Source organism: Trachurus japonicus, unplaced genomic scaffold, assembly GCF_045865225.1.
Source record: "Trachurus japonicus isolate A0001 unplaced genomic scaffold, Traja_1.0 AP031168.1".
Taxonomy (NCBI): domain Eukaryota; kingdom Metazoa; phylum Chordata; class Actinopteri; order Carangiformes; family Carangidae; genus Trachurus; species Trachurus japonicus.
Window position 1 is genome coordinate 42,501 of NW_028221301.1, and position 27,500 is coordinate 70,000.

Genomic DNA, 27,500 nt, shown 5'->3' on the forward strand with positions numbered 1-27,500 from the left:
CAATTAACATGTTTGGATCATGTGTAACCAAGGGTTCGTCCAGTATCACGTGAAGACATTGTCTATGACTAAAGGGCTCGTCCGGGATTTGAACCCGGGACCTCTCGCACCCTAAGCGAGAATCATACCCCTAGACCAACGAGCCTCTTCTGAGCTTATTTTATTCCCCAAAATTTGGAAGGTCTTTCTCTTGGGCTCAACTATAAAGATTTCACATGTGACAATGAGTTGTATGTGAGGGCTTTTTTGATTAACATGTTTGGATCATGTGTAACCAAGGGCTCATCCAGTATCACGTGAAGACATTGGCTGCGTTCCAAAAACAGTTTGAGTCGCCCTCGCTCACTTGCCCTCAGCCCTTGCTATGACGTCACACGGAGGCCACTTGGAGGGAGGAGGGAAAGTGGGCGGAGGAAGAGTGAAAGAGGTAAATGGAACACACCTGCCCTCGTTCACTAACAGCCCAGACAATCATGGAGCAACCACATCTGGTTGGAGTAGCGCTGTACTGCCTTTTGCAAATTAACCAAAATACGCGGAGACTCATTTCATTGAGACAAAGACGCATTCTGCGGTTGATGGGAATACGTCGGCACCTGGTAATTATCAGAATTATTAATTTTGTATCAAATTTTATTCAGGCAATTCATTAGTTATTTATTTATTTATTTTTCTTTACCTTATACTTTATAGACAGTTTTGTTGTTTAAATACATTTAACCTACTTTAAGTTTAGTTGACATTAATTTTATTTTTAGATTGTTTTTTCCTGATACTTATTAGGCCTGTTACCACCACCATCCTCCTCCTCCTCATCCTCCTCATTGTCTTTATGGTCTTGATTGTTAAAGATTGTGGTTACAAACACAACACTTAAAGTCATGTAGGATAGACGTTACAGGGAACAATGTTTAAAGCAAAGAACAGATCATTACCAGAACATTTACATAACTTGTTTAAATTGGAGGAAGGGGACAACAGACTGAAGCTTGATTTTAAACATACATTTGCAAGGCTAAGCTTAAAACAAATGTGTATTTCTGTTGCAGGTGTAAAAGTATTGCATTCACAAAGCAAGGAATTGAAAAGTTGTACAAGTATGTCTCAGTTGTTTAAAAAAGAAAAGAAAAGCATCTACAAAAAAGAAGGAGAAAGAGAAAAAGAAGGGAAAAAAAGAAAAGATGGATAGACGAGTGGTGTCTACTGCTATTTTGTTTGTTTTCCTGTCACTACTATGTTTCATCATTCTTAATATTTTGAAACAGAGTACAATATTGGTGTTGATAGTAAGCCAATGTAATTATAACAACAGAGAGAGGCAGGTACTATAAGTTTTCTTCATCATGCTCCTTTTTATTTATGGTGACAATGTGTACATTATGTAAATATGTGCAACCATGTGAGAATGTAAACCATGAATGAAATAAATCAAAATGAAATGAAATGAAACAATTGTCTATAATATAATAAATGAGAAGAAAGCATAGTTTTTTGTGCATTCCTTTGTGATACAGTTTTGATTTAATTTTTTCCAGACACCGTCTGTTCATTATGCTGTCATCAACACTGCAACTACATTGATGACAGTATATTTGGATCCCCAGGAGGATCCAAAGAGGGATTTCCGTCTGTCCCGTGATGCCATAAACATATTGATGGAATTGCTTGACATCAACAAAAGTCATGGCTGGGAACCTGACTTTGAAGTCCTTTTATTTCTGTACTGGCTGGCTCATGGGGCCTCCTATAGTGTTGTTTCCCGGGCATTTGGTTCCCCGAAGACAAGTGTCTTTCGTGCTGTACATAAGGTGGCAGGCAAAATAGTGGAGAAGAGGAGCCACTGCATCACCCTCCCCAAACCAAATGAGCTGGAGGCAACAGGAGAGGGGTTTGCTGGCCTTGCACAGCATGAGGCATTCAAAGCATGTGTGGGTGCTATTGATGGCTGCCACAATTAGAATAAAGGCACCTGCAGGTCCTGCCTCCACTGACTACACTAATCGCAAGCTATTTCATTCTATCCAGCTCCAAGCTGTGTGTGACAGTGGAGGCAGGTTTTTGGACAGATTTACAGGTTACCCTGGGTCTGTCCATGACACACGTGTGCTAAAGAACAGTCCCATTTACACAGGTCAACTCTACCCCCCAGCAGGCTACTTCATTGTAGGTGATGGTGGATACCCCTGCATTGAGCAGCCAATTTGCCTAATGACACCATTCAGAGAGCCACTGCAGTCCAGGGTCCAGGAGCGCTACAACGGCTGTCACTCCAGGGCCCGTTCAGTTATTGAAAGGTCTTTTGGTATGATGAAGACTCGATGGCGCAGCATCTTCTTTAAGGCCCTGGAAGTTGACACAACGTTTGTGCCATCCGTCATCACCTGTTGTGCTGTACTGCATAACATATGCCTGGGTGTCGGGGATATTGAGGAGCCAGTCCAGGAAGCTTGGGCGGACAATATCCCTCTTGCCCCTCTTGCTGTTGAGGTCGGTGGAGCAGCACTAAGAGAAAGGCTGGCAGGCCGCATCTCCGCACCTGTCCAACAGCTACTGGACCATGATTATCTGTAGGGAATGTAAGGCAAAAGAGACACGACACAATTATGCTATTGAGATTTATTTGTTCATGTTTCTTTTCCACATGTGTGGTGTATTTTATTTTTCAAAATTTTTGAGTTAAAAAAAAAAAAAAGATTGAAACAAAATGAAATTTCTGTTAATGTCAAAATAAAAGAAAACAAATGAGGGTGTTGTGATGTAATTACTGAACTTAAACTCACAAGGCATTAATCAGGGCCTAAATAATAAGTTACAAAATTAGATTTGCCTACATTTTGTCCACCATCTTCTCAAAAATGTTCAGAAGCCTGTCTGTTTGTGCCTCCAAACGCTGGAAGCGGTCCTCATCCCTCTCTCCCTCCTTCAGAATAATGTCAATGAGGCGCTCCCTCCGGGCTCTTTTTTTAGGTGGAGATTGTTGTGGTGGTGGTGGTGGTTCTGATGATGATGATGCTGTTGATGATGATGCTGCTGATGATGCTGATGCTGATGCTGATGATGATGCTGATGATGATGATGATGATGATGGTGGTGGTGGTGTGGGGCTCTCTGGAGGTCCTGGCAGACAGCTGGCAGTGGCAGTGCTGCTCGTTGTTGGTTTTTCCCCTGTGCATGAGGCAATTAGGACGGGTGGTGTTACCGATGGCCGTGCCCCAATTGCCTCATGCATCAGGGGAAACCACTGCCAGCTGTCTGCCTTTTCCTCCCCCTGATCGGTTCCTGCCCCTGTAGGGGGGGCTTTCAAGTCCTATAGGGGAGAAAACAGAAGTAAGTTTTTTTATGAGTGAATTTGTTTCACCAATTGTATAGCTACTGTATACTAATTACCTTGTATTTCTTTTTCAGGTTTTCCCACTTTTTAGCCGCCTGTGCTCCTGTCACCCTCCCCTGCAGACCCATCTTCTGTACAATTGTCCTATTTACACAATAAAACAATTATGTTATGCTCACCAAACGTATTTTCCGGACTAATATGTCGCACCTGAGTATTAGTCGCATCTGTCAAAAAATACGTCATGAAGAGGAAAAAAAACATATAGTCGCACCAGTTTATAAGTCGCATTTATTTTTCAAACATTTAATTAATAGCCGGGTCTCATATAACGGCCGGGGCTTTGTGTACACGAAAGACCGACACCTATAGCCTACTACAGGCCGGGTCAAAAAAAAAAAAAAAAAAAACTCCGTCGCCAGGAGCAAACTGATGAGGATATGATCAGAAACTCTTTGTGGACTGTCTGTGAAGACTGACGGGAGTGAAGCCGACCTCTCCTCTGCTTCAGAGAGGGACAGCCCTCACGTGCTGTTCTTGCTGCGCTGTCGGCCCGTCTTTGGTCTCTGCTCCGTGTCCGGAGCCCAGTCGGGACCGGAGCAGAGACCGAAGACGGGCCGACAGCGCAGCAAGAACAGCACGTGAGGATGATGAAGATGAGCTACTGAATGCGGAGGGATTCAGAAATAAAAGCCTCGCTTCCCTCTTGAGGTCATAGCGTATGCTATATTTTTGATAGTAGCCTATATACGTCGCTTCTGAATAGGTCGCATGGTCAGCCAAACGAGGAAAAAAACGCGACTTACAGTCCGGAAAATACGGTACATTAAAACCTTTAGTCTCCCACAAATAAAATAAGCACCACAACAAAGAAGCAATGGTAAGTAATAAGTAACAGAAATACATTCAATGCCACAGTAGGTTACAAATAAACTCACTCCCAGGCCAGCTTTGAGGCATTTCTTTTGCCAGTAAAGAGAGCTTCATTTCTCATTCTGAGCTTTATGAGGAGCTCCGTCTCCTCATCAGACCCTGTAACAATATGGAAACAATCCCTTAATCACACAGAATGCACAGCAAACGATGCGACATCAGAAGAATAAAATGCTATTTAGATACAAGTATTTTGCGTTCTTTTTCTTTTGTTTGTGACAAAATAGTGACAAATAGCTTATACTTACACTTGTAAACGGTGGGCTCCCGCTCTGCCATAACTGTGCAACGGCCAGTCTAATTGCACAATTAGTACCTGCCCGTGCTGGCTCCTTTAATTCATTTTCTTCTTCTTTGGTGGTAAATAGACAGCAGACAACGGTGTTTGAGGTTCATTATCGCCACCGCATGGACATATTTTTCGTGCACCACTGCAATGCATTGTGGGTGATATACAGCTCTGGAGTGACCATCGTTGTTGACTTGATCACTCAGCCCTCAAGGGTCGATCTCACCAAGTTCACTTCAGCTGTTTGGAGAAATGGAACAGCCCTTATGATGGCGGCGGGGATTCCCCCGAGGGCAAGTGCTGAGGGCAAGTGAACGAGGGCGACTCAAACTGTTTTTGGAACGCAGCCATTGTCTCTGACGAAAGGGCTCGTCCGGGATTTGAACCCGGGACCTCTCGCACCCAAAGCAAGAATCATACCCCTAGACCAACGAGCCTCCTACAAGCCCATTTTATTCCCCAACATTTGGATGTTCTGTCTCTTGGGATCAGCTATGAAGTTTTCGCATGGGTCACTGAGTTGTATTTGAGGGCTTTTTCAATTGACACGCTTGGATCATGTGTAACCAAGGGCTCATCCAGTATCACATGAAGACATTGTCTATGACTAATGGGCTCGTCCGGGATTTGAACCCGGGACCTCTCGCACCCTAAGCGAGAATCATACCCCTAGACCAACGAGCCTCTTCTGAACTTATTTTATTCCCCAAAATTTGGAAGGTCTTTCTCTTGGGCTCAACTATAAAGTTTTCACATGGGTCACCGAGTTGTATGTGAGGGCTTTTTCAATTAACATGTTTGGATCATGTGTAACCAAGGGTTCGTCCAGTATCACGTGAAGACATTGTCTATGACTAAAGGGCTCGTCCGGGATTTGAACCCGGGACCTCTCGCACCCTAAGCGAGAATCATACCCCTAGACCAACGACCCTCTTCTGAGCTTAGTTTATTCCCCCAAATCTGGAAGTTCTGTCTCTTGGGATCAACAATAAAGTTTTCACATGGGACACTGAGTTGTATGTGAGGGCTTTTTTGAATAACATGTTTGGATCATGTGTAACCAAGGGCAGGTCCGGGAGTTGAACCCAGGACCATTCAAACCCTGTGTGTCGTTCTTTGGCACTTTTGGTTTGGCTTGTGTTTTCACCAGTGGAATGTGAAGACATTGTCTATGACTAAAGGGCTCGTCCGGGATTTGAACCGGGGACCTCTCGCACCCAAAGCGAGAATCATACCCCTAGACCAACGAGCCTCCTACAAGCCCATTTTATTCCCCAACATTTGGATGTTCTGTCTCTTGGGATCAGCTATGAAGTTTTCGCATGAGTCACTGAGTTGTATTTGAGGGCTTTTTCAATTGACACGCTTGTATCATGTGTAACCAAGGGCTCATCCAGTATCACATGAAGACATTGTCTATGACTAAAGGGCTCGTCCGGGATTTGAACCCGGGACCTCTCGCACCCAAAGCGAGAATCATACCCCTAGACCAACGAGCCTCCTACAAGCCCATTTTATTCCCCAACATTTGGATGTTCTGTCTCTTGGGATCAGCTATGAAGTTTTCGCATGGGTCACTGAGTTGTATTTGAGGGCTTTTTCAATTAACATGTTTGGATCATGTGTAACCAAGGGTTCGTCCAGTATCACGTGAAGACATTGTCTATGACTAAAGGGCTCGTCCGGGATTTGAACCCGGGACCTCTCGCACCCTAAGCGAGAATCATACCCCTAGACCAACGAGCCTCTTCTGAGCTTATTTTATTCCCCAAAATTTGGAAGGTCTTTCTCTTGGGCTCAACTATAAAGTTTTCACATGGGTCACCGAGTTGTATGTGAGGGCTTTTTCAATTAACATGTTTGGATCATGTGTAACCAAGGGTTCGTCCAGTATCACGTGAAGACATTGTCTATGACTAAAGGGCTCGTCCGGGATTTGAACCGGCGACCTCTCGCACCCTAAGCGAGAATCATACCCCTAGACCAACGAGCCTCTTCTGAGCTTATTTTATTCCCCAAAATTTGGAAGGTCTTTCTCTTGGGCTCAACTATAAAGTTTTCACATGGACACCGAGTTGTATGTGAGGGCTTTTTCAATTAACATGTTTGGATCATGTGTAACCAAGGGTTCGTCCAGTATCACGTGAAGACATTGTCTATAAATAAAAGGGCTCGTCCGGGATTTGAACCCGGGACCTCTCGCACCCTAAACAAGATTCATACCCCTAGACCAACAAGCCTCTTGTGAGCTTGTTTTATTCCCCAAAATTTGGAAGGTCTTTCTCTTGGGCTCAACTATAAAGATTTCACATGGGACAATGAGTTGTATGTGAGGGCTTTTTCAATTAACATGTTTGGATCATGTGTAACCAAGGGTTCGTCCAGTATCACGTGAAGACATTGTCTATGAATAAAAGGGCTCGTCCGGGTTTGAACCCGGGACCTCTCGCACCCTAAACAAGATTCATACCCCTAGACCAACAAGCCTCTTGTGAGCCTGTTTTATTCCCCAAAATTTGGAAGGTCTTTCTCTTGGGCTCAACTATAAAGATTTCACATGGGACAATGAGTTGTATGTGAGGGCTTTTTTGATTAACATGTTTGGATCATGTGTAACCAAGGGCAGGTCCTGGAGTTGAACCCAGGACCACTCATAACCTGTGTGTCGTTCTTTGGCACTTTTGGTTTGGCTTGTGTTTTCACCAGTGGAATGTGAAGACATTGTCTATGACTAAAGGGCTCGTCCGGGATTTGAACCGGCGACCTCTCGCACCCAAAGCGAGAATCATACCCCTAGACCAACGAGCCTCCTACAAGCCCATTTTATTCCCCAACATTTGGATGTTCTGTCTCTTGGGATCAGCTATGAAGTTTTCGCATGGGTCACTGAGTTGTATTTGAGGGCTTTTTCAATTAACATGTTTGGATCATGTGTAACCAAGGGTTCGTCCAGTATCACGTGAAGACATTGTCTATGACTAAAGGGCTCGTCCGGGATTTGAACCCGGGACCTCTCGCACCCTAAGCGAGAATCATACCCCTAGACCAACGAGCCTCTTCTGAGCTTATTTTATTCCCCAAAATTTGGAAGGTCTTTCTCTTGGGCTCAACTATAAAGTTTTCACATGGGTCACCGAGTTGTATGTGAGGGCTTTTTCAATTAACATGTTTGGATCATGTGTAACCAAGGGTTCGTCCAGTATCACGTGAAGACATTGTCTATGACTAAAGGGCTCGTCCGGGATTTGAACCCGGGACCTCTCGCACCCTAAGCGAGAATCATACCCCTAGACCAACGAGCCTCTTCTGAACTTATTTTATTCCCCAAAATTTGGAAGGTCTTTCTCTTGGGCTCAACTATAAAGTTTTCACATGGGTCACCGAGTTGTATGTGAGGGCTTTTTCAATTAACATGTTTGGATCATGTGTAACCAAGGGTTCGTCCAGTATCACGTGAAGACATTGTCTATGACTAAAGGGCTCGTCCGGGATTTGAACCCGGGACCTCTCGCACCCTAAGCGAGAATCATACCCCTAGACCAACGAACCTCTTCTGAGCTTAGTTTATTCCCCCAAATCTGGAAGTTCTGTCTCTTGGGATCAACAATAAAGATTTCACATGGGACAATGAGTTGTATTTGAGGGCTTTTTTGATTAACATGTTTGGATCATGTGTAACCAAGGGCTCATCCAGTATCACGTGAAGACATTGTCTCCGACGAAAGGGCTCGTCCAGGATTTGAACCCGGGACCTCTCGCACCCAAAGCGAGAATCATACCCCTAGACCAACGAGCCTCCTACAAGCCCATTTTATTCCCCCAAATCTGGAAGTTCTGTCTCTTGGGATCAACAATAAAGTTTTCACATGGGACACTGAGTTGTATGTGAGGGCTTTTTTGAATAACATGTTTGGATCATGTGTAACCAAGGGCAGGTCCGGGAGTTGAACCCAGGACCACTCAAACCCTGTGTGTCGTTCTTTGGCACTTTTGGTTTGGCTTGTGTTTTCACCAGTGGAATGTGAAGACATTGTCTATGACTAAAGGGCTCGTCCGGGATTTGAACCGGGGACCTCTCGCACCCAAAGCGAGAATCATACCCCTAGACCAACGAGCCTCCTACAAGCCCATTTTATTCCCCAACATTTGGATGTTCTGTCTCTTGGGATCAGCTATGAAGTTTTCGCATGGACACCGGGTTGTATGTGAGGGCTTTTTCAATTAACATGTTTGGATCATGTGTAACCAAGGGTTCGTCCAGTATCACGTGAAGACATTGTCTATGACTAAAGGGCTCGTCCGGGATTTGAACCCGGGACCTCTCGCACCCTAAGCGAGAATCATACCCCTAGACCAACGAGCCTCTTCTGAGCTTATTTTATTCCCCAAAATTTGGAAGGTCTTTCTCTTGGGCTCAACTATAAAGTTTTCACATGGACACCGAGTTGTATGTGAGGGCTTTTTCAATTAACATGTTTGGATCATGTGTAACCAAGGGTTCGTCCAGTATCACGTGAAGACATTGTCTATGAATAAAAGGGCTCGTCCGGGATTTGAACCCGGGACCTCTCGCACCCTAAACAAGATTCATACCCCTAGACCAACAATCCTCTTGTGAGCCTGTTTTATTCCCCAAAATTTGGAAGGTCTTTCTCTTGGGCTCAACTATAAAGATTTCACATGGGACAATGAGTTGTATGTGAGGGCTTTTTCAATTAACATGTTTGGATCATGTGTAACCAAGGGTTCGTCCAGTATCACGTGAAGACATTGTCTATGAATAAAAGGGCTCGTCCGGGATTTGAACCCGGGACCTCTCGCACCCTAAACAAGATTCATACCCCTAGACCAACAAGCCTCTTGTGAGCCTGTTTTATTCCCCAAAATTTGGAAGGTCTTTCTCTTGGGCTCAACTATAAAGATTTCACATGGGACAATGAGTTGTATGTGAGGGCTTTTTTGATTAACATGTTTGGATCATGTGTAACCAAGGGCAGGTCCGGGAGTTGAACCCAGGACCACTCATAACCTGTGTGTCGTTCTTTGGCACTTTTGGTTTGGCTTGTGTTTTCACCAGTGGAATGTGAAGACATTGTCTATGACTAAAGGGCTCGTCCGGGATTTGAACCGGCGACCTCTCGCACCCAAAGCGAGAATCATACCCCTAGACCAACGAGCCTCCTACAAGCCCATTTTATTCCCCAACATTTGGATGTTCTGTCTCTTGGGATCAGCTATGAAGTTTTCGCATGGGTCACTGAGTTGTATTTGAGGGCTTTTTCAATTAACATGTTTGGATCATGTGTAACCAAGGGTTCGTCCAGTATCACGTGAAGACATTGTCGATGACTAAAGGGCTCGTCCGGGACTTGAACCCGGGACCTCTCGCACCCTAAGCGAGAATCATACCCCTAGACCAACGAGCCTCTTCTGAGCTTATTTTATTCCCCCAAATCTGGAAGTTCTGTCTCTTGGGATCAACAATAAAGTTTTCACATGGGACACTGAGTTGTATGTGAGGGCTTTTTTGAATAACATGTTTGGATCATGTGTAACCAAGGGCAGGTCCGGGAGTTGAACCCAGGACCACTCATACCCTGTGTGTCGTTCTTTGGCACTTTTGGTTTGGCTTGTGTTTTCACCAGTGGAATGTGAAGACATTGTCTATGACTAAAGGGCTCGTCCGGGATTTGAACCCGGGACCTCTCGCACCCTAAGCGAGAATCATACCCCTAGACCAACGAGCCTCTTCTGAGCTTATTTTATTCCCCAAAATTTGGAAGGTCTTTCTCTTGGGCTCAACTATAAAGTTTTCACATGGGTCACCGAGTTGTATGTGAGGGCTTTTTCAATTAACATGTTTGGATCATGTGTAACCAAGGGTTCGTCCAGTATCACGTGAAGACATTGTCTATGACTAAAGGGCTCGTCCGGGATTTGAACCCGGGACCTCTCGCACCCTAAGCGAGAATCATACCCGTAGACCAACGAGCCTCTTCTGAGCTTATTTTATTCCCCCAAATCTGGAAGTTCTGTCTCTTGGGATCAACAATAAAGTTTTCACATGGGACACTGAGTTGTACGTGAGGGCTTTTTTGAATAACATGTTTGGATCATGTGTAACCAAGGGCAGGTCCGGGAGTTGAACCCAGTACCACTCATACCCTGTGTGTCGTTCTTTGGCACTTTTGGTTTGGCTTGTGTTTTCACCAGTGGAATGTGAAGACATTGTCTATGACTAAAGGGCTCGTCCGGGATTTGAACCCGGGACCTCTCGCACCCAAAGCGAGAATCATACCCCTAGACCAACGAGCCTCTTCTGAGCTTGTTTTATTCCCCAAAATTTGGAAGGTCTTTCTCTTGGGCTCAACTATAAAGTTTTCACATGGGTCACTGAGTTGTATTTGAGGGCTTTTTAAATTGACACGCTTGGATCGTGTGTAACCAAGGGCTCATCCAGTATCACGTGAAGACATTGTCTATGACTAAAGGGCTCGTCCGGGATTTGAACCCGGGACCTCTCGCACCCTAAACAAGATTCATATCCCTAGACCAACGAGCCTCTTGTGAGCCTGTTTTATTCCCCAAAATTTGGAAGGTCTTTCTCTTGGGCTCAACTATAAAGATTTCACATGGGACAATGAGTTGTATGTGAGGGCTTTTTTGATTAACATGTTTGGATCATGTGTAACCAAGGGCTCATCCAGTATCACGTGAAGACATTGTCTCTGACTAAAGTGCTCGTCCGGGATTTGAACCCGGGACCTCTTGCACCCAAAGCGAGAATCATACCCCTAGACCAACGAGCCTCCTACAAGCCCATTTTATTCCCCCAAATCTGGAAGTTCTGTCTCTTGGGATCAACAGTAAAGTTTTCACATGGGACACTGAGTTGTATGTGAGGGCTTTTTTGAATAACATGTTTGGATCATGTGTAACCAAGGGTAGGTCCGGGAGTTGAACCCAGGACCACTCATACCCTGTGTGTCGTTCTTTGGCACTTTTGGTTTGGCTTGTGTTTTCACCAGTGGAATGTGAAGACATTGTCTATGACTAAAGGGCTCGTCCGGGATTTGAACCCGGGACCTCTCGCACCCAAAGCGAGAATCATACCCCTAGACCAACGAGCCTCCCACAAGCCCATTTTAATCCCCAACATTTGGATGTTCTGTCTCTTGGGATCAGCTATGAAATTTTCGCATGGACACCGAGTTGTATGTGAGGGCTTTTTCAATTAACATGTTTGGATCATGTGTAACCAAGGGTTTGTCCAGTATCACGTGAAGACATTGTCAATGACTAAAGGGCTCGTCCGGGATTTGCACCCGGGACCTCTCGCACCCTAAGCGAGAATCATACCCCTAGACCAACGAGCCTCTTCTGAGCTTATTTTATTCCCCAAAATTTGGAAGGTCTTTCACTTGGGATCAACTATAAAGTCTTCACATGGGTCACCGAGTTGTATGTGAGGGCTTTTTCAATTAACATGTTTGGATCATGTGTAACCAAGGGTTCGTCCAGTATCACGTGAAGACATTGTCTATGACTAAAGGGCTCGTCCGGGATTTGAACCCGGGACCTCTCGCACCCTAAGCGAGAATCATACCCCTACACCAACGAGCCTCTTCTGAGCTTATTTTATTCCCCCAAATCTGGAAGTTCTGTCTCTTGGGATCAACAATAAAGTTTTCACATGGGACACTGAGGTGTATGTGAGGGTTTTTTTGAATAACATGTTTGGATCATGTGTAACCAAGGGCAGGTCCGGGAGTTGAACCCAGGACCACTCATACCCTGTGTGTCGTTCTTTGGCACTTTTGGTTTGGCTTGTGTTTTAACCAGTGGAATGTGAAGACATTGTCTGTGACTAAAGGGCTCGTCCGGGATTTGAACCCGGGACCTCTCGCACCCTAAGCGAGAATCATACCCCTAGACCAACGAGCCTCTTCTGAGCTTGATTTATTCCCCAAAATTTGGAAGGTCTTTCTCTTGGGCTCAACTATAAAGTTTTCACATGGGTCACTGAGTTGTATTTGAGGGCTTTTTAAATTGACACGCTTGGATTGTGTGTAACCAAGGGCTCATCCAGTATCACGTGAAGACATTGTCTATGACTAAAGGGCTCGTCCGGGATTTGAACCCGGGACCTCTCACACCCAAAGCGAGAATCATACCCCTAGACCAACGAGCCTCCTACAAGCCCATTTTATTCCCCAACATTTGGATGTTCTGTCTCTTGGGATCAGCTATGAAATTTTCGCATGGACACCGAGTTGTATGTGAGGGCTTTTTCAATTAACATGTTTGGATCATGTGTAACCAAGGGTTCGTCAAGTATCACGTGAAGACATTGTCTATGACTAAAGGGCTCGTCCGGGATTTGAACCCGGGACCTCTCGCACCCTAAGCGAGAATCATACCCCTAGACCAACGAGCCTCTTCTGAGCTTATTTTATTCCCCAAAATTTGGAAGGTCTTTCTCTTGGGCTCAACTATAAAGTTTTCACATGGGTCACCGAGTTGTATGTGAGGGCTTTTTCAATTAACATGTTTGGATCATGTGTAACCAAGGGTTCGTCCAGTATCACGTGAAGACATTGTCTATGACTAAAGGGCTCGTCCGGGATTTGAACCCGGGACCTCTCGCACCCTAAGCGAGAATCATACCCCTAGACCAACGAGCCTCTTCTGAACTTATTTTATTCCCCAAAATTTGGAAGGTCTTTCTCTTGGGCTCAACTATAAAGTTTTCACATGGGTCACCGAGTTGTATGTGAGGGCTTTTTCAATTAACATGTTTGGATCATGTGTAACCAAGGGTTCGTCCAGTATCACGTGAAGACATTGTCTATGACTAAAGGGCTCTTCCGGGATTTGAACCCGGGACCTCTCGCACCCTAAGCGAGAATCATACCCCTAGACCAACGAACCTCTTTTGAGCTTATTTTATTCCCCCAAATCTGGAAGTTCTGTCTCTTGGGATCAACAATAAAGTTTTCACATGGGACACTGAGTTGTATGTGAGGGCTTTTTTGAATAATATGTTTGGATCATGTGTAACCAAGGGCAGGTCCGGGAGTTGAACCCAGGACCACTCATACCCTGTGTGTCGTTCTTTGGCACTTTTGGTTTGGCTTGTGTTTTCACCAGTGGAATGTGAAGACATTGTCTATGACTAAAGGGCTCGTCCGGGATTTGAACCCGGGACCTCTCGCACCCAAAGCGAGAATCATACCCCTAGACCAACGAGCCTCTTCTGAGCTTGATTTATTCCCCAAAATTTGGAAGGTCTTTCTCTTGGGCTCAACTATAAAGTTTTCACATGGGTCACTGAGTTGTATTTGAGGGCTTTTTAAATTGACACGCTTGGATTGTGTGTAACCAAGGGCTCATCCAGTATCACGTGAAGACATTGTGTATGACTAAAGGGCTCGTCCGGGATTTGAACCCGGGTCCTCTCACACCCAAAGCGAGAATCATACCCCTAGACCAACGAGCCTCCTACAAGCCCATTTTATTCCCCAACATTTGGATGTTCTGTCTCTTGGGATCAGCTATGAAATTTTCGCATGGACACCGAGTTGTATGTGAGGGCTTTTTCAATTAACATGTTTGGATCATGTGTAACCAAGGGTTCGTCCAGTATCACGTGAAGACATTGTCTATGACTAAAGGGCTTGTCCGGGATTTGCACCCGGGACCTCTCGCACCCTAAGCGAGAATCATACCCCTAGACCAACGAGCCTCTTCTGAGCTTATTTTATTCCCCAAAATTTGGAAGGTCTTTCTCTTGGGCTCAACTATAAAGTTTTCACATGGGTCACCGAGTTGTATGTGAGGGCTTTTTCAATTAACATGTTTGGATCATGTGTAACCAAGGGTTCGTCCAGTATCACGTGAAGACATTGTCTATGACTAAAGGGCTCGTCCGGGATTTGAACCCGGGACCTCTCGCACCCTAAGCGAGAATCATACCCCTAGACCAACGAACCTCTTCTGAGCTTATTTTATTCCCCCAAATCTGGAAGTTCTGTCTCTTGGGATCAACAATAAAGTTTTCACATGGGACACTGAGTTGTATGTGAGGGCTTTTTTGAATAATATGTTTGGATCATGTGTAACCAAGGGCAGGTCCGGGAGTTGAACCCAGGACCACTCATACCCTGTGTGTCGTTCTTTGGCACTTTTGGTTTGGCTTGTGTTTTCACCAGTGGAATGTGAAGACATTGTCTATGACTAAAGGGCTCGTCCGGGATTTGAACCCGGGACCTCTCGCACCCAAAGCGAGAATCATACCCCTAGACCAACGAGCCTCCTACAAGCCCATTTTATTCCCCCAAATCTGGAAGTTCTGTCTCTTGGGATCAACAATAAAGATTTCACATGGGACAATGAGTTGTATTTGAGGGCTTTTTTGATTAACATGTTTGGATCATGTGTAACCAAGGGCTCATCCAGTATCACGTGAAGACATTGTCTCCGACGAAAGGGCTCGTCCGGGATTTGAACCCGGGACCTCTCGCACCCAAAGCGAGAATCATACCCCGAGACCAACGAGCCTCCTACAAGCCCATTTTATTCCCCCAAATCTGGAAGTTCTGTCTCTTGGGATCAACAATAAAGTTTTCACATGGGACACTGAGTTGTATGTGAGGGCTTTTTTGAATAACATGTTTGGATCATGTGTAACCAAGGGCAGGTCCGGGAGTTGAACCCAGGACCACTCATACCCTGTGTGTCGTTCTTTGGCACTTTTGGTTTGGCTTGTGTTTTCACCAGTGGAATGTGAAGACATTGTCTATGACTAAAGGGCTCGTCCGGGATTTGAACCGGGGACCTTTCGCACCCAAAGCGAGAATCATACCCCTAGACCAACGAGCCTCCTACAAGCCCATTTTATTCCCCAACATTTGGATGTTCTGTCTCTTGGGATCAGCTATGAAGTTTTCGCATGGGTCACTGAGTTGTATTTGAGGGCTTTTTCAATTGACACGCTTGGATCATGTGTAACCAAGGGCTCATCCAGTATCACATGAAGACATTGTCTATGACTAAAGGGCTCGTCCGGGATTTGAACTCGGGACCTCTCGCACCCAAAGCGAGAATCATACCCCTAGACCAACGAGCCTCCTACAAGCCCATTTTATTCCCCAACATTTGGATGTTCTGTCTCTTGGGATCAGCTATGAAGTTTTCGCATGGACACCGAGTTGTATGTGAGGGCTTTTTCAATTAACATGTTTGGATCATGTGTAACCAAGGGTTCGTCCAGTATCACGTGAAGACATTGTCTATGACTAAAGGGCTCGTCCGGGATTTGAACCCGGGACCTCTCGCACCCTAAGCGAGAATCATACCCCTAGACCAACGAGCCTCTTCTGAGCTTATTTTATTCCCCAAAATTTGGAAGGTCTTTCTCTTGGGCTCAACTATAAAGTTTTCACATGGGTCACCGAGTTGTATGTGAGGGCTTTTTCAATTAACATGTTTGGATCATGTGTAACCAAGGGTTCGTCCAGTATCACGTGAAGACATTGTCTATGACTAAAGGGCTCGTCCGGGATTTGAACCCGGGACCTCTCGCACCCTAAGCGAGAATCATACCCCTAGACCAACGAGCCTCTTCTGAGCTTATTTTATTCCCCAAAATTTGGAAGGTCTTTCTCTTGGGCTCAACTATAAAGTTTTCACATGGGTCACCGAGTTGTATGTGAGGGCTTTTTCAATTAACATGTTTGGATCATGTGTAACCAAGGGTTCGTCCAGTATCACGTGAAGACATTGTCTATGACTAAAGGGCTCGTCCGGGATTTGAACCCGGGACCTCTCGCACCCTAAGCGAGAATCATACCCCTAGACCAACGAACCTCTTCTGAGCTTATTTTATTCCCCCAAATCTGGAAGTTCTGTCTCTTGGGATCAACAATAAAGTTTTCACATGGGACACTGAGTTGTATGTGAGGGCTTTTTTGAATGATATGTTTGGATCATGTGTAACCAAGGGCAGGTCCGGGAGTTGAACCCAGTACCACTCATACCCTGTGTGTCGTTCTTTGGCACTTTTGGTTTGGCTTGTGTTTTCACCAGTGGAATGTGAAGACATTGTCAATGACTAAAGGGCTCGTCCGGGATTTGAACCCGGGACCTCTCGCACCCAAAGCGAGAATCATACCCCTAGACCAACGAGCCTCCTAGAAGCCCATTTTATTCCCCAACATTTGGATGTTCTGACTCTTGGGATCAGCTATGAAGTTTTCACATGGACACCGAGTTGTATGTGAGGGCTTTTTCAATTAACATGTTTGGATCATGTGTAACCAAGGGTTCGTCCAGTATCACGTGAAGACATTGTCTATGAATAAAAGGGCTCGTCCGGGATTTGAACCCGGGACCTCTCACACCCTAAACAAGATTCATACCCTTAGACCAACGAGACTCCTAGAAGCCCATTTTATTCCCCAACATTTGGATGTTCTGACTCTTGGGATCAGCTATGAAGTTTTCACATGGACACCGAGTTGTATGTGAGGGCTTTTCAATTAACATGTTTGGATCATGTGTAACCAAGGGTTCGTCCAGTATCACGTGAAGACATTGTCTATGAATAAAAGGGCTCGTCCGGGATTTGAACCCGGGACCTCTCGCACCCTAAACAAGATTCATACCCCTAGACCAACAAGCCTCTTGTGAGCCTGTTTTATTCCCCAAAATTTGGAAGGTCTTTCTCTTGGGCTCAACTATAAAGATTTCACATGGGACAATGAGTTGTATGTGAGGGCTTTTTCAATTAACATGTTTGGATCATGTGTAACCAAGGGTTCGTCCAGTATCACGTGAAGACATTGTCTATGAATAAAAGGGCTCGTCCGGGATTTGAACCCGGGACCTCTCGCACCCTAAACAAGATTCATACCCCTAGACCAACAAGCCTCTTGTGAGCCTGTTTTATTCCCCAAAATTTGGAAGGTCTTTCTCTTGGGCTCAACTATAAAGATTTCACATGGGACAATGAGTTGTATGTGAGGGCTTTTTTGATTAACATGTTTGGATCATGTGTAACCAAGGGCAGGTCCGGGAGTTGAACCCAGGACCACTCATAACCTGTGTGTCGTTCTTTGGCACTTTTGGTTTGGCTTGTGTTTTCACCAGTGGAATGTGAAGACATTGTCTATGACTAAAGGGCTCGTCCGGGATTTGAACCCGGGACCTCTCGCACCCAAAGCGAGAATCATACCCCTAGACCAACGAGCCTCTTCTGAGCTTGTTTTATTCCCCAAAATTTGGAAGGTCTTTCTCTTGGGCTCAACTATAAAGTTTTCACATGGGTCACTGAGTTGTATTTGAGGGCTTTTTAAATTGACACGCTTGGATCGTGTGTAACCAAGGGCTCATCCAGTATCACGTGAAGACATTGTCTATGACTAAAGGGCTCGTCCGGGATTTGAACCCGGGACCTCTCACACCAAAGCGAGAATCATACCCCTAGACCAACGAGCCTCCTACAAGCCCATTTTATTCCCCAACATTTGGATGTTCTGTCTCTTGGGATCAGCTATGAAATTTTCGCATGGACACCGAGTTGTATGTGAGGGCTTTTTCAATTAACATGTTTGGATCATGTGTAACCAAGGGTTCGTCCAGTATCACGTGAAGACATTGTCTATGACTAAAGGGCTCGTCCGGGATTTGAACCCGGGACCTCTCGCACCCTAAACAAGATTCATACCCCTAGACCAACGAGCCTCTTGTGAGCCTGTTTTATTCCCCAAAATTTGGAAGGTCTTTCTCTTGGGCTCAACTATAAAGATTTCACATGGGACAATGAGTTGTATGTGAGGGCTTTTTTGATTAACATGTTTGGATCATGTGTAACCAAGGGCTCATCCAGTATCACGTGAAGACATTGTCTCTGACTAAAGGGCTCGTCCGGGATTTGAACCCGGGACCTCTCGCACCCAAAGCGAGAATCATACCCCTAGACCAACGAGCCTCCTACAAGCCCATTTTATTCCCCCAAATCTGGAAGTTCTGTCTCTTGGGATCAACAATAAAGTTTTCACATGGGACACTGAGTTGTATGTGAGGGCTTTTTTGAATAACATGTTTGGATCATGTGTAACCAAGGGCAGGTCCGGGAGTTGAATCCAGGACCACTCATACCCTGTGTGTCGTTCTTTGGCACTTTTGGTTTGGCTTGTGTTTTCACCAGTGGAATGTGAAGACATTGTCTATGACTAAAGGGCTCGTCCGGGATTTGAACCCGGGACCTCTCGCACCCAAAGCGAGAATCATACCCCTAGACCAACGAGCCTCTTCTGAGCTTGTTTTATTCCCCAAAATTTGGAAGGTCTTTCTCTTGGGCTCAACTATAAAGTTTTCACATGGGTCACTGAGTTGTATTTGAGGGCTTTTTAAATTGACACGCTTGGATCGTGTGTAACCAAGGGCTCATCCAGTATCACGTGAAGACATTGTCTATGACTAAAGGGCTCGTCCGGGATTTGAACCCGGGACCTCTCACACCAAAGCGAGAATCATACCCCTAGACCAACGAGCCTCCTACAAGCCCATTTTATTCCCCAACATTTGGATGTTCTGTCTCTTGGGATCAGCTATGAAATTTTCGCATGGACACCGAGTTGTATGTGAGGGCTTTTTCAATTAACATGTTTGGATCATGTGTAACCAAGGGTTCGTCCAGTATCACGTGAAGACATTGTCTATGACTAAAGGGCTCGTCCGGGATTTGAACCCGGGACCTCTCGCACCCTAAGCGAGAATCATACCCCTAGACCAACGAGCCTCTTCTGAGCTTATTTTATTCCCCAAAATTTGGAAGGTCTTTCTCTTGGGCTCAACTATAAAGTTTTCACATGGGTCACCGAGTTGTATGTGAGGGCTTTTTTGAATAACATGTTTGGATCATGTGTAACCAAGGGCAGGTCCGGGAGTTGAACCCAGGACCACTCATACCCTGTGTGTCGTTCTTTGGCACTTTTGGTTTGGCTTGTGTTTTCACCAGTGGAATGTGAAGACATTGTCTATGACTAAAGGGCTCGTCCGGGATTTGAACCCGGGACCTCTCGCACCCAAAGCGAGAATCATACCCCTAGACCAACGAGCCTCCTACAAGCCCATTTTTTTCCCCAACATTTGGATGTTCTGACTCTTGGGATCAGCTATGAAGTTTTCACATGGACACCGAGTTGTATGTGAGGGCTTTTTCAATTAACATGTTTGGATCATGTGTAACCAAGGGTTCGTCCAGTATCACGTGAAGACATTGTCTATGACTAAAGGGCTCGTCCGGGATTTGAACCCGGGACCTCTCGCACCCTAAACAAGATTCATACCCCTAGACCAACGAGCCTCTTGTGAGCCTGTTTTATTCCCCAAAATTTGGAAGGTCTTTCTCTTGGGCTCAACTATAAAGATTTCACATGGGACAATGAGTTGTATGTGAGGGCTTTTTTGATTAACATGTTTGGATCATGTGTAACCAAGGGCTCATCCAGTATCACGTGAAGACATTGTCTATGACTAAAGGGCTCGTCCGGGATTTGAACCCGGGACCTCTCGCACCCAAAGCGAGAATCATACCCCTAGACCAACGAGCCTCCTACAAGCCCATTTTATTCCCCCAAATCTGGAAGTTCTGTCTCTTGGGATCAACAATAAAGTTTTCACATGGGACACTGAGTTGTATGTGAGGGCTTTTTTGAATAACATGTTTGGATCATGTGTAACCAAGGGCAGGTCCGGGAGTTGAATCCAGGACCACTCATACCCTGTGTGTCGTTCTTTGGCACTTTTGGTTTGGCTTGTGTTTTCACCCAGGGACGTGCACATGACTATAGAGGGGCAGGGGCTCAACATCAGAAAAGGGCAGTATGTACAATTTTTTCAGGCCTTAATATCAAAATAAATAAATTCAAATAAATTACAGTTACTATTTAGTCGGTAGAGAAAGCCTGCACGCCTTCACGACTGCAGTCAGCATGCTGGACCAATTTCCCAACTTCCCGAAACAGAGTCATGACTTCTGAACTGGTAGGCTAAGGCTAATATGGTATTGGGGGCTTGCAGAAAAAAATCCATGTGAGTGCAAGTGCAAAATAGAAGTAGGCTAAGTCTACAGGCAACAACACAAAACCAAGAAATGACTAAGTGACTGCTACTGTGCATATTTCAGAACAGCAGCAATATTTACAACAGCAAAGTCACAATTAGCAGTAACTCAATATCTGGAAACAAATTCAAATAGTCAGTGAAATCAAGCTGAGTGAGTGATTCCTCCTGTTGCTGTTGTTGTTCACTACATTCAGGTGATGTTAGACAGAGGACGGGGTGGGGCTTAACTCTTAACAAGCAGTTAGCTAAACAAACACAAATGGGTCTTTTCTGAAATATGACTCTTGAATAAGTGGACGGCGACTTGTCAGAACTGACAAGGAAGTTATGTTGGTGGATTTATAACTCACAAGACTGTCACGTCTCATCTACTGTATGTGCGACACACACAGAGTTATCGACGAGGCAGCAGCTTCTACTTCTCTCTCTCTCTCTGGACGTGCATGTGAGGGAGCGCGCACCGCGGGGCAGCCCCCCCACCCCTCAGTGAGAGACAGAGCGGAGCAGCAGCGGACAACACACACACACCAACGTACATACACAATACCGTGTGTATTACAAGGAAATGCGTACGGTAGATAGCCGTGGCATTTTTACAGCGTGGTTGTTTACATCCTCATGCACAACAGGAATGCATTTATTGAGAAAAAAAAGAGGCACTTTTTAATACGAGGCAAAAAAAGGGCAGGGGCTCAAGCACCCTTTGGGCCCTATGTGTGCACGTGCCTGTTTTCACCAGTGGAATGTGAAGACATTGTCTATGACTAAAGGGCTCGTCCGGGATTTGAACCCGGGACCTCTCCAACCCAAAGCGAGAATCATACCCCGAGACCAACAAGCCTCCTACAAGCCCATTTTTTTCCCCAACATTTGGATGTTCTGACTCTTGGGATCAGCTATGAAGTTTTCACATGGACACCGAGTTGTATGTGAGGGCTTTTTCAATTAACATGTTTGGATCATGTGTAACCAAGGGTTCGTCCAGTATCACGTGAAGACATTGTCTATGAATAAAAGGGCTCGTCCGGGATTTGAACCCGGGACCTCTCGCACCCTAAACAAGATTCATACCCCTAGACCAACGAGCCTCTTGTGAGCCTGTTTTATTCCCCAAAATTTGGAAGGTCTTTCTCTTGGGCTCAACTATAAAGATTTCACATGGGACAATGAGTTGTATGTGAGGGCTTTTTTGATTAACATGTTTGGATCATGTGTAACCAAGGGCTCATCCAGTATCACGTGAAGACATTGTCTCTGACTAAAGGGCTCGTCCGGGATTTGAACCCGGGACCTCTCGCACCCAAAGCGAGAATCATACCCCTAGACCAACGAGCCTCCTACAAGCCCATTTTATTCCCCCAAATCTGGAAGTTCTGTCTCTTGGGATCAACAATAAAGTTTTCACATGGGACACTGAGTTGTATGTGAGGGCTTTTTTGAATAACATGTTTGGATCATGTGTAACCAAGGGCAGGTCCGGGAGTTGAACCCAGGACCACTCATACCCTGTGTGTCGTTCTTTGGCACTTTTGGTTTGGCTTGTGTTTTCACCAGTGGAATGTGAAGACATTGTCTATGACTGAAGGGCTCGTCCGGATTTGAACCCGGGACCTCTCACACCCAAAGCGAGAATCATACCCCTAGACCAACGAGCCTCCTACAAGCCCATTTTATTCCCCAACATTTGGATGGTCTGTCTCTTGGGATCAGCTATGAAATTTTCGCATGGACACCGAGTTGTATGTGAGGGCTTTTTCAATTAACATGTTTGGATCATGTGTAACCAAGGGTTTGTCCAGTATCACGTGAAGACATTGTCTATGACTAAAGGTCTCGTCCGAGATTTGAACCCGGGACCTCTCGCACCCTAAGCGAGAATCATACCCCTAGACCAACGAGCCTCTTCTGAGCTTATTTTATTCCCCCAAATCTGGAAGTTCTGTCTCTTGGGATCAACAATAAAGTTTTCACATGGGACACTGAGTTGTATGTGAGGGCTTTTTTGAATAACATGTTTGGATCATGTGTAAACAAGGGCAGGTCCGGGAGTTGAACCCAGTACCACTCATACCCTGTGTGTCGTTCTTTGGCACTTTTGGTTTGGCTTGTGTTTTCACCAGTGGAATGTGAAGACATTGTCTATGACTAAAGGGCTCGTCCGGGATTTGAACCCGGGACCTCTCGCACCCTAAGCGAGAATCATACCCCTAGACCAACGAGCCTCTTCTGAGCTTATTTTATTCCCCAAATCTGGAAGTTCTGTCTCTTGGGATCAACAATAAAGTTTTCACATGGGACACTGATGTGAAAACATGTGTAACCAAGGGCAGGTCCGGGAGTTGAACCCAGTACCACTCATACCCTGTGTGTCGTTCTTTGGCACTTTTGGTTTGGCTTGTGTTTTCACCAGTGGAATGTGAAGACATTGTCTTTGACTAAAGGGCTCGTCCGGGATTTGAACCCGGGACCTCTCACACCCAAAGCGAGAATCATACCCCTAGACCAACGAGCCTCCTACAAGCCCATTTTATTCCCCAACATTTGGATGTTCTGTCTCTTGGGATCAGCCATGAAGTTTTCGCATGGACACCGAGTTGCATGTGAGGGCTTTTTCAATTAACATGTTTGGATCATGTGTAACCAAGGGTTCGTCCAGTATCACGTGAAGACATTGTCTATGACTAAAGGGCTCGTCCGGGATTTGAACCCGGGACCTCTCGCACCCAAAGCGAGAATCATACCCCTAGACCAACGAGCCTCCTCCAAGCTCATTTGTTCTGTCTCTTAGGATCAGCTATGAAGTTTTCGCATGAACACCGAGTTGTATGTGAGGGCTTTTTCAATTAACATGTTTGGATCATGTGTAACCAAGGGTTCGTCCAGTATAATGTGAAGACATTGTCTATGACTAAAGGGCTCGTCCGGGATTTGAACCCGGGACCTCTCGCACCCTAAGCGAGAATCAAACCCCTAGACCAACGAGCCTCTTCTGAGCTTGTTTTATTCCCCAAAATTTGGAAGGTCTTTCTCTTGGGCTCAACTATAAAGTTTTCACATGGGTCACTGAGTTGTATTTGAGGGCTTTTTAAATTGACACGCTTGGATCGTGTGTAACCAAGGGCTCATCCAGTATCACTTGAAGACATTGTCTATGACTAAAGGGCTCGTCCGGGATTTGAACCCGGGACCTCTCGCACCCTAAGCGAGAATCAAACCCCTAGACCAACGAGCCTCTTCTGAGCTTGTTTTATTCCCCAAAATTTGGAAGGTCTTTCTCTTGGGCTCAACTATAAAGTTTTCACATGGGTCACTGAGTTGTATTTGAGGGCTTTTTAAATTGACACGCTTGGATCGTGTGTAACCAAGGGCTCATCCAGTATCACTTGAAGACATTGTCTATGACTAAAGGGCTCGTCCGGGATTTGAACCCGGGACCTCTCGCACCCTAAGCGAGAATCATACCCCTAGACCAACGAGCCTCTTCTGAGCTTATTTTATTCCCCAAAATTTGGAAGGTCTTTCTCTTGGGCTCAACTATAAAGTTTTCACATGGGTCACCGAGTTGTATGTGAGGGCTTTTTCAATTAACATGTTTGGATCATGTGTCACCAAGGGTTCCTCCAGTATCACGTGAAGACATTGTCTATGACTAAAGGCCTCGTCCGGGATTTGAACCCGGGACCTCTCGCACCCAAAGCGAGAATCATACCCCTAGACCAACGAGCCTCTTCTGAGCTTGTTTTATTCCCCAAAATTTGGAAGGTCTTTCTCTTGGGCTCAACTATAAAGTTTTCACATGGGTCACTGAGTTGTATTTGAGGGCTTTTTAAATTGACACGCTTGGATCGTGTGTAACCAAGGGCTCATCCAGTATCACGTGAAGACATTGTCTATGACTAAAGGGCTCGTCCGGGATTTGAACCCGGGACCTCTCACACCAAAGCGAGAATCATACCCCTAGACCAACGAGCCCCCTACAAGCCCATTTTATTCCCCAACATTTGGATGTTCTGTCTCTTGGGATCAGCTATGAAATTTTCGCATGGACACCGAGTTGTATGTGAGGGCTTTTTCAATTAACATGTTTGGATCATGTGTAACCAAGGGTTCGTCCAGTATCACGTGAAGACATTGTCTATGACTAAAGGGCTCGTCCGGGATTTGAACCCGGGACCTCTCGCACCCTAAGCGAGAATCATACCCCTAGACCAACGAGCCTCTTCTGAGGTTATTTTATTCCCCAAAATTTGGAAGGTCTTTCTCTTGGGCTCAACTATAAAGTTTTCACATGGGTCACCGAGTTGTATGTGAGGGCTTTTTTGAATAACATGTTTGGATCATGTGTAACCAAGGGCAGGTCCGGGAGTTGAACCCAGGACCACTCATACCCTGTGTGTCGTTCTTTGGCACTTTTGGTTTGGCTTGTGTTTTCACCAGTGGAATGTGAAGACATTGTCTATGACTAAAGGGCTCGTCCGGGATTTGAACCCGGGACCTCTCGCACCCAAAGCGAGAATCATACCCCTAGACCAACGAGCCTCCTACAAGCCCATTTTTTTCCCCAACATTTGGATGTTCTGACTCTTGGGATCAGCTATGAAGTTTTCACATGGACACCGAGTTGTATGTGAGGGCTTTTTCAATTAACATGTTTGGATCATGTGTAACCAAGGGTTCGTCCAGTATCACGTGAAGACATTGTCTATGAATAAAAGGGCTCCTCCGTGATTTGAACCCGGGACCTCTCGCACCCTAAACAAGATTCATACCCCTAGACCAACGAGCCTCTTGTGAGCCTGTTTTATTCCCCAAAATTTGGAAGGTCTTTCTCTTGGGCTCAACTATAAAGATTTCACATGGGACAATGAGTTGTATGTGAGGGCTTTTTTGATTAACATGTTTGGATCATGTGTAACCAAGGGCTCATCCAGTATCACGTGAAGACATTGTCTCTGACTAAAGGGCTCGTCCGGGATTTGAACCCGGGACCTCTCGCACCCAAAGCGAGAATCATACCCCTAGACCAACGAGCCTCCTACAAGCCCATTTTATTCCCCCAAATCTGGAAGTTCTGTCTCTTGGGATCAACAATAAAGTTTTCACATGGGACACTGAGTTGTATGTGAGGGCTTTTTTGAATAACATGTTTGGATCATGTGTAACCAAGGGCAGGTCCGGGAGTTGAATCCAGGACCACTCATACCCTGTGTGTCGTTCTTTGGCACTTTTGGTTTGGCTTGTGTTTTCACCAGTGGAATGTGAAGACATTGTCTATGACTAAAGGGCTCGTCCGGGATTTGAACCCGGGACCTCTCCCACCCAAAGCGAGAATCATACCCCGAGACCAACAAGCCTCCTACAAGCCCATTTTTTTCCCCAACATTTGGATGTTCTGACTCTTGGGATCAGCTATGAAGTTTTCACATGGACACCGAGTTGTATGTGAGGGCTTTTTCAATTAACATGTTTGGATCATGTGTAACCAAGGGTTCGTCCAGTATCACTTGAAGACATTGTCTATGACTAAAGGGCTCGTCCGGGATTTGAACCCGGGACCTCTCGCACCCTAAGCGAAAATCATACCCCTAGACCAACGAGCCTCTTCTGAGCTTATTTTATTCCCCAAAATTTGGAAGGTCTTTCTCTTGGGCTCAACTATAAAGTTTTCACATGGGTCACCGAGTTGTATGTGAGGGCTTTTTCAATTAACATGTTTGGATCATGTGTCACCAAGGGTTCCTCCAGTATCACGTGAAGACATTGTCTATGACTAAAGGCCTCGTCCGGGATTTGAACCCGGCACTTTTGGTTTGGCTTGTGTTTTCACCAGTGGAATGTGAAGACATTGTCTATGACTAAAGGGCTCGTCCGGGATTTGAACCCGGGACCTCTCCCACCCAAAGCGAGAATCATACCCCGAGACCAACAAGCCTCCTACAAGCCCATTTTTTTCCCCAACATTTGGATGTTCTGACTCTTCGGATCAGCTATGAAGTTTTCACATGGACACCGAGTTGTATGTGAGGGCTTTTTCAATTAACATGTTTGGATCATGTGTAACCAAGGGTTCGTCCAGTATCACGTGAAGACATTGTCTATGAATAAAAGGGCTCGTCCGGGATTTGAACCCGGGACCTCTCGCACCCTAAACAAGATTCATACCCTTAGACCAACGAGCCTCTTGTGAGCCTGTTTTATTCCCCAAAATTTGGAAGGTCTTTCTCTTGGGCTCAACTATAAAGATTTCACATGGGACAATGAGTTGTATGTGAGGGCTTTTTTGATTAACATGTTTGGATCATGTGTAACCAAGGGCTCATCCAGTATCACGTGAAGACATTGTCTCTGACTAAAGGGCTCGTCCGGGATTTGAACCCGGGACCTCTCGCACCCAAAGCGAGAATCATACCCCTAGACCAACGAGCCTCCTACAAGCCCATTTTATTCCCCCAAATCTGGAAGTTCTGTCTCTTGGGATCAACAATAAAGTTTTCACATGGGACACTGAGTTGTATGTGAGGGCTTTTTTGAATAACATGTTTGGATCATGTGTAACCAAGGGCAGGTCCCGGGTTGAACCCAGGACCACTCATACCCTGTGTGTCGTTCTTTGGCACTTTTGGTTTGGCTTGTGTTTTCACCAGTGGAATGTGAAGACATTGTCTTTGACTAAAGGGCTCGTCCGGGATTTGAACCCGGGACCTCTCACACCCAAAGCGAGAATCATACCCCTAGACCAACGAGCCTCCTACAAGCCCATTTTATTCCCCAACATTTGGATGGTCTGTCTCTTGGGATCAGCTATGAAATTTTCGC

General features: G+C 45.5%; 55 non-coding genes across 55 annotated transcripts; all 55 read right to left on the reverse strand.

The window, feature by feature from the left end:
* Positions 1-73: 73 nt before the first annotated feature.
* On the reverse strand, positions 74-145 carry trnap-agg (transfer RNA proline (anticodon AGG)). The gene has a single exon. It is a non-coding gene; the product is annotated as a tRNA-Pro (tRNA).
* A 4,773-nt stretch (positions 146-4,918) lies between these two features.
* On the reverse strand, positions 4,919-4,990 carry trnap-ugg (transfer RNA proline (anticodon UGG)). The gene has a single exon. It is a non-coding gene; the product is annotated as a tRNA-Pro (tRNA).
* A 175-nt stretch (positions 4,991-5,165) lies between these two features.
* trnap-agg (transfer RNA proline (anticodon AGG)) lies at positions 5,166-5,237 on the reverse strand. The gene has a single exon. It is a non-coding gene; the product is annotated as a tRNA-Pro (tRNA).
* Positions 5,238-5,412: 175 nt separating this feature from the next.
* On the reverse strand, positions 5,413-5,484 carry trnap-agg (transfer RNA proline (anticodon AGG)). Its single transcript has one exon. It is a non-coding gene; the product is annotated as a tRNA-Pro (tRNA).
* A 249-nt stretch (positions 5,485-5,733) lies between these two features.
* trnap-ugg (transfer RNA proline (anticodon UGG)) lies at positions 5,734-5,805 on the reverse strand. The gene has a single exon. It is a non-coding gene; the product is annotated as a tRNA-Pro (tRNA).
* Positions 5,806-5,980: 175 nt separating this feature from the next.
* On the reverse strand, positions 5,981-6,052 carry trnap-ugg (transfer RNA proline (anticodon UGG)). The gene has a single exon. It is a non-coding gene; the product is annotated as a tRNA-Pro (tRNA).
* A 175-nt stretch (positions 6,053-6,227) lies between these two features.
* trnap-agg (transfer RNA proline (anticodon AGG)) lies at positions 6,228-6,299 on the reverse strand. Its single transcript has one exon. It is a non-coding gene; the product is annotated as a tRNA-Pro (tRNA).
* Positions 6,300-7,536: 1,237 nt separating this feature from the next.
* trnap-agg (transfer RNA proline (anticodon AGG)) lies at positions 7,537-7,608 on the reverse strand. The gene has a single exon. It is a non-coding gene; the product is annotated as a tRNA-Pro (tRNA).
* Positions 7,609-7,783: 175 nt separating this feature from the next.
* On the reverse strand, positions 7,784-7,855 carry trnap-agg (transfer RNA proline (anticodon AGG)). The gene has a single exon. It is a non-coding gene; the product is annotated as a tRNA-Pro (tRNA).
* Positions 7,856-8,030: 175 nt separating this feature from the next.
* On the reverse strand, positions 8,031-8,102 carry trnap-agg (transfer RNA proline (anticodon AGG)). The gene has a single exon. It is a non-coding gene; the product is annotated as a tRNA-Pro (tRNA).
* Positions 8,103-8,277: 175 nt separating this feature from the next.
* Positions 8,278-8,349, reverse strand: trnap-ugg (transfer RNA proline (anticodon UGG)). The gene has a single exon. It is a non-coding gene; the product is annotated as a tRNA-Pro (tRNA).
* Positions 8,350-8,598: 249 nt separating this feature from the next.
* trnap-ugg (transfer RNA proline (anticodon UGG)) lies at positions 8,599-8,670 on the reverse strand. The gene has a single exon. It is a non-coding gene; the product is annotated as a tRNA-Pro (tRNA).
* A 174-nt stretch (positions 8,671-8,844) lies between these two features.
* On the reverse strand, positions 8,845-8,916 carry trnap-agg (transfer RNA proline (anticodon AGG)). Its single transcript has one exon. It is a non-coding gene; the product is annotated as a tRNA-Pro (tRNA).
* A 991-nt stretch (positions 8,917-9,907) lies between these two features.
* On the reverse strand, positions 9,908-9,979 carry trnap-agg (transfer RNA proline (anticodon AGG)). The gene has a single exon. It is a non-coding gene; the product is annotated as a tRNA-Pro (tRNA).
* A 249-nt stretch (positions 9,980-10,228) lies between these two features.
* Positions 10,229-10,300, reverse strand: trnap-agg (transfer RNA proline (anticodon AGG)). Its single transcript has one exon. It is a non-coding gene; the product is annotated as a tRNA-Pro (tRNA).
* Positions 10,301-10,475: 175 nt separating this feature from the next.
* Positions 10,476-10,547, reverse strand: trnap-agg (transfer RNA proline (anticodon AGG)). Its single transcript has one exon. It is a non-coding gene; the product is annotated as a tRNA-Pro (tRNA).
* A 249-nt stretch (positions 10,548-10,796) lies between these two features.
* trnap-ugg (transfer RNA proline (anticodon UGG)) lies at positions 10,797-10,868 on the reverse strand. Its single transcript has one exon. It is a non-coding gene; the product is annotated as a tRNA-Pro (tRNA).
* Positions 10,869-11,289: 421 nt separating this feature from the next.
* Positions 11,290-11,362, reverse strand: trnap-ugg (transfer RNA proline (anticodon UGG)). Its single transcript has one exon. It is a non-coding gene; the product is annotated as a tRNA-Pro (tRNA).
* A 249-nt stretch (positions 11,363-11,611) lies between these two features.
* Positions 11,612-11,683, reverse strand: trnap-ugg (transfer RNA proline (anticodon UGG)). Its single transcript has one exon. It is a non-coding gene; the product is annotated as a tRNA-Pro (tRNA).
* Positions 11,684-11,857: 174 nt separating this feature from the next.
* On the reverse strand, positions 11,858-11,929 carry trnap-agg (transfer RNA proline (anticodon AGG)). Its single transcript has one exon. It is a non-coding gene; the product is annotated as a tRNA-Pro (tRNA).
* Positions 11,930-12,104: 175 nt separating this feature from the next.
* trnap-agg (transfer RNA proline (anticodon AGG)) lies at positions 12,105-12,176 on the reverse strand. The gene has a single exon. It is a non-coding gene; the product is annotated as a tRNA-Pro (tRNA).
* A 249-nt stretch (positions 12,177-12,425) lies between these two features.
* On the reverse strand, positions 12,426-12,497 carry trnap-agg (transfer RNA proline (anticodon AGG)). The gene has a single exon. It is a non-coding gene; the product is annotated as a tRNA-Pro (tRNA).
* A 175-nt stretch (positions 12,498-12,672) lies between these two features.
* Positions 12,673-12,744, reverse strand: trnap-ugg (transfer RNA proline (anticodon UGG)). The gene has a single exon. It is a non-coding gene; the product is annotated as a tRNA-Pro (tRNA).
* A 174-nt stretch (positions 12,745-12,918) lies between these two features.
* On the reverse strand, positions 12,919-12,990 carry trnap-agg (transfer RNA proline (anticodon AGG)). Its single transcript has one exon. It is a non-coding gene; the product is annotated as a tRNA-Pro (tRNA).
* A 175-nt stretch (positions 12,991-13,165) lies between these two features.
* trnap-agg (transfer RNA proline (anticodon AGG)) lies at positions 13,166-13,237 on the reverse strand. Its single transcript has one exon. It is a non-coding gene; the product is annotated as a tRNA-Pro (tRNA).
* A 496-nt stretch (positions 13,238-13,733) lies between these two features.
* On the reverse strand, positions 13,734-13,805 carry trnap-ugg (transfer RNA proline (anticodon UGG)). Its single transcript has one exon. It is a non-coding gene; the product is annotated as a tRNA-Pro (tRNA).
* A 175-nt stretch (positions 13,806-13,980) lies between these two features.
* trnap-ugg (transfer RNA proline (anticodon UGG)) lies at positions 13,981-14,052 on the reverse strand. Its single transcript has one exon. It is a non-coding gene; the product is annotated as a tRNA-Pro (tRNA).
* Positions 14,053-14,473: 421 nt separating this feature from the next.
* Positions 14,474-14,545, reverse strand: trnap-agg (transfer RNA proline (anticodon AGG)). Its single transcript has one exon. It is a non-coding gene; the product is annotated as a tRNA-Pro (tRNA).
* Positions 14,546-14,794: 249 nt separating this feature from the next.
* On the reverse strand, positions 14,795-14,866 carry trnap-ugg (transfer RNA proline (anticodon UGG)). The gene has a single exon. It is a non-coding gene; the product is annotated as a tRNA-Pro (tRNA).
* A 175-nt stretch (positions 14,867-15,041) lies between these two features.
* On the reverse strand, positions 15,042-15,113 carry trnap-ugg (transfer RNA proline (anticodon UGG)). Its single transcript has one exon. It is a non-coding gene; the product is annotated as a tRNA-Pro (tRNA).
* Positions 15,114-15,609: 496 nt separating this feature from the next.
* trnap-ugg (transfer RNA proline (anticodon UGG)) lies at positions 15,610-15,681 on the reverse strand. The gene has a single exon. It is a non-coding gene; the product is annotated as a tRNA-Pro (tRNA).
* Positions 15,682-15,855: 174 nt separating this feature from the next.
* On the reverse strand, positions 15,856-15,927 carry trnap-agg (transfer RNA proline (anticodon AGG)). The gene has a single exon. It is a non-coding gene; the product is annotated as a tRNA-Pro (tRNA).
* A 175-nt stretch (positions 15,928-16,102) lies between these two features.
* On the reverse strand, positions 16,103-16,174 carry trnap-agg (transfer RNA proline (anticodon AGG)). Its single transcript has one exon. It is a non-coding gene; the product is annotated as a tRNA-Pro (tRNA).
* Positions 16,175-16,349: 175 nt separating this feature from the next.
* On the reverse strand, positions 16,350-16,421 carry trnap-agg (transfer RNA proline (anticodon AGG)). The gene has a single exon. It is a non-coding gene; the product is annotated as a tRNA-Pro (tRNA).
* Positions 16,422-16,670: 249 nt separating this feature from the next.
* trnap-ugg (transfer RNA proline (anticodon UGG)) lies at positions 16,671-16,742 on the reverse strand. The gene has a single exon. It is a non-coding gene; the product is annotated as a tRNA-Pro (tRNA).
* A 990-nt stretch (positions 16,743-17,732) lies between these two features.
* On the reverse strand, positions 17,733-17,804 carry trnap-ugg (transfer RNA proline (anticodon UGG)). The gene has a single exon. It is a non-coding gene; the product is annotated as a tRNA-Pro (tRNA).
* Positions 17,805-18,471: 667 nt separating this feature from the next.
* trnap-ugg (transfer RNA proline (anticodon UGG)) lies at positions 18,472-18,543 on the reverse strand. The gene has a single exon. It is a non-coding gene; the product is annotated as a tRNA-Pro (tRNA).
* Positions 18,544-18,792: 249 nt separating this feature from the next.
* trnap-ugg (transfer RNA proline (anticodon UGG)) lies at positions 18,793-18,864 on the reverse strand. Its single transcript has one exon. It is a non-coding gene; the product is annotated as a tRNA-Pro (tRNA).
* Positions 18,865-19,284: 420 nt separating this feature from the next.
* trnap-agg (transfer RNA proline (anticodon AGG)) lies at positions 19,285-19,356 on the reverse strand. Its single transcript has one exon. It is a non-coding gene; the product is annotated as a tRNA-Pro (tRNA).
* Positions 19,357-19,605: 249 nt separating this feature from the next.
* Positions 19,606-19,677, reverse strand: trnap-ugg (transfer RNA proline (anticodon UGG)). The gene has a single exon. It is a non-coding gene; the product is annotated as a tRNA-Pro (tRNA).
* A 421-nt stretch (positions 19,678-20,098) lies between these two features.
* trnap-ugg (transfer RNA proline (anticodon UGG)) lies at positions 20,099-20,170 on the reverse strand. Its single transcript has one exon. It is a non-coding gene; the product is annotated as a tRNA-Pro (tRNA).
* Positions 20,171-21,947: 1,777 nt separating this feature from the next.
* On the reverse strand, positions 21,948-22,019 carry trnap-ugg (transfer RNA proline (anticodon UGG)). The gene has a single exon. It is a non-coding gene; the product is annotated as a tRNA-Pro (tRNA).
* An 815-nt stretch (positions 22,020-22,834) lies between these two features.
* trnap-agg (transfer RNA proline (anticodon AGG)) lies at positions 22,835-22,906 on the reverse strand. The gene has a single exon. It is a non-coding gene; the product is annotated as a tRNA-Pro (tRNA).
* Positions 22,907-23,124: 218 nt separating this feature from the next.
* Positions 23,125-23,196, reverse strand: trnap-ugg (transfer RNA proline (anticodon UGG)). Its single transcript has one exon. It is a non-coding gene; the product is annotated as a tRNA-Pro (tRNA).
* A 174-nt stretch (positions 23,197-23,370) lies between these two features.
* On the reverse strand, positions 23,371-23,442 carry trnap-ugg (transfer RNA proline (anticodon UGG)). The gene has a single exon. It is a non-coding gene; the product is annotated as a tRNA-Pro (tRNA).
* A 155-nt stretch (positions 23,443-23,597) lies between these two features.
* Positions 23,598-23,669, reverse strand: trnap-agg (transfer RNA proline (anticodon AGG)). The gene has a single exon. It is a non-coding gene; the product is annotated as a tRNA-Pro (tRNA).
* A 175-nt stretch (positions 23,670-23,844) lies between these two features.
* On the reverse strand, positions 23,845-23,916 carry trnap-agg (transfer RNA proline (anticodon AGG)). The gene has a single exon. It is a non-coding gene; the product is annotated as a tRNA-Pro (tRNA).
* Positions 23,917-24,091: 175 nt separating this feature from the next.
* Positions 24,092-24,163, reverse strand: trnap-agg (transfer RNA proline (anticodon AGG)). Its single transcript has one exon. It is a non-coding gene; the product is annotated as a tRNA-Pro (tRNA).
* A 174-nt stretch (positions 24,164-24,337) lies between these two features.
* Positions 24,338-24,410, reverse strand: trnap-ugg (transfer RNA proline (anticodon UGG)). Its single transcript has one exon. It is a non-coding gene; the product is annotated as a tRNA-Pro (tRNA).
* A 420-nt stretch (positions 24,411-24,830) lies between these two features.
* trnap-agg (transfer RNA proline (anticodon AGG)) lies at positions 24,831-24,902 on the reverse strand. The gene has a single exon. It is a non-coding gene; the product is annotated as a tRNA-Pro (tRNA).
* Positions 24,903-25,151: 249 nt separating this feature from the next.
* Positions 25,152-25,223, reverse strand: trnap-ugg (transfer RNA proline (anticodon UGG)). The gene has a single exon. It is a non-coding gene; the product is annotated as a tRNA-Pro (tRNA).
* A 422-nt stretch (positions 25,224-25,645) lies between these two features.
* On the reverse strand, positions 25,646-25,717 carry trnap-ugg (transfer RNA proline (anticodon UGG)). The gene has a single exon. It is a non-coding gene; the product is annotated as a tRNA-Pro (tRNA).
* A 495-nt stretch (positions 25,718-26,212) lies between these two features.
* trnap-agg (transfer RNA proline (anticodon AGG)) lies at positions 26,213-26,284 on the reverse strand. The gene has a single exon. It is a non-coding gene; the product is annotated as a tRNA-Pro (tRNA).
* Positions 26,285-27,038: 754 nt separating this feature from the next.
* Positions 27,039-27,110, reverse strand: trnap-ugg (transfer RNA proline (anticodon UGG)). The gene has a single exon. It is a non-coding gene; the product is annotated as a tRNA-Pro (tRNA).
* A 248-nt stretch (positions 27,111-27,358) lies between these two features.
* On the reverse strand, positions 27,359-27,430 carry trnap-ugg (transfer RNA proline (anticodon UGG)). The gene has a single exon. It is a non-coding gene; the product is annotated as a tRNA-Pro (tRNA).
* Between the last annotated feature and the right edge of the window lie 70 nt (positions 27,431-27,500).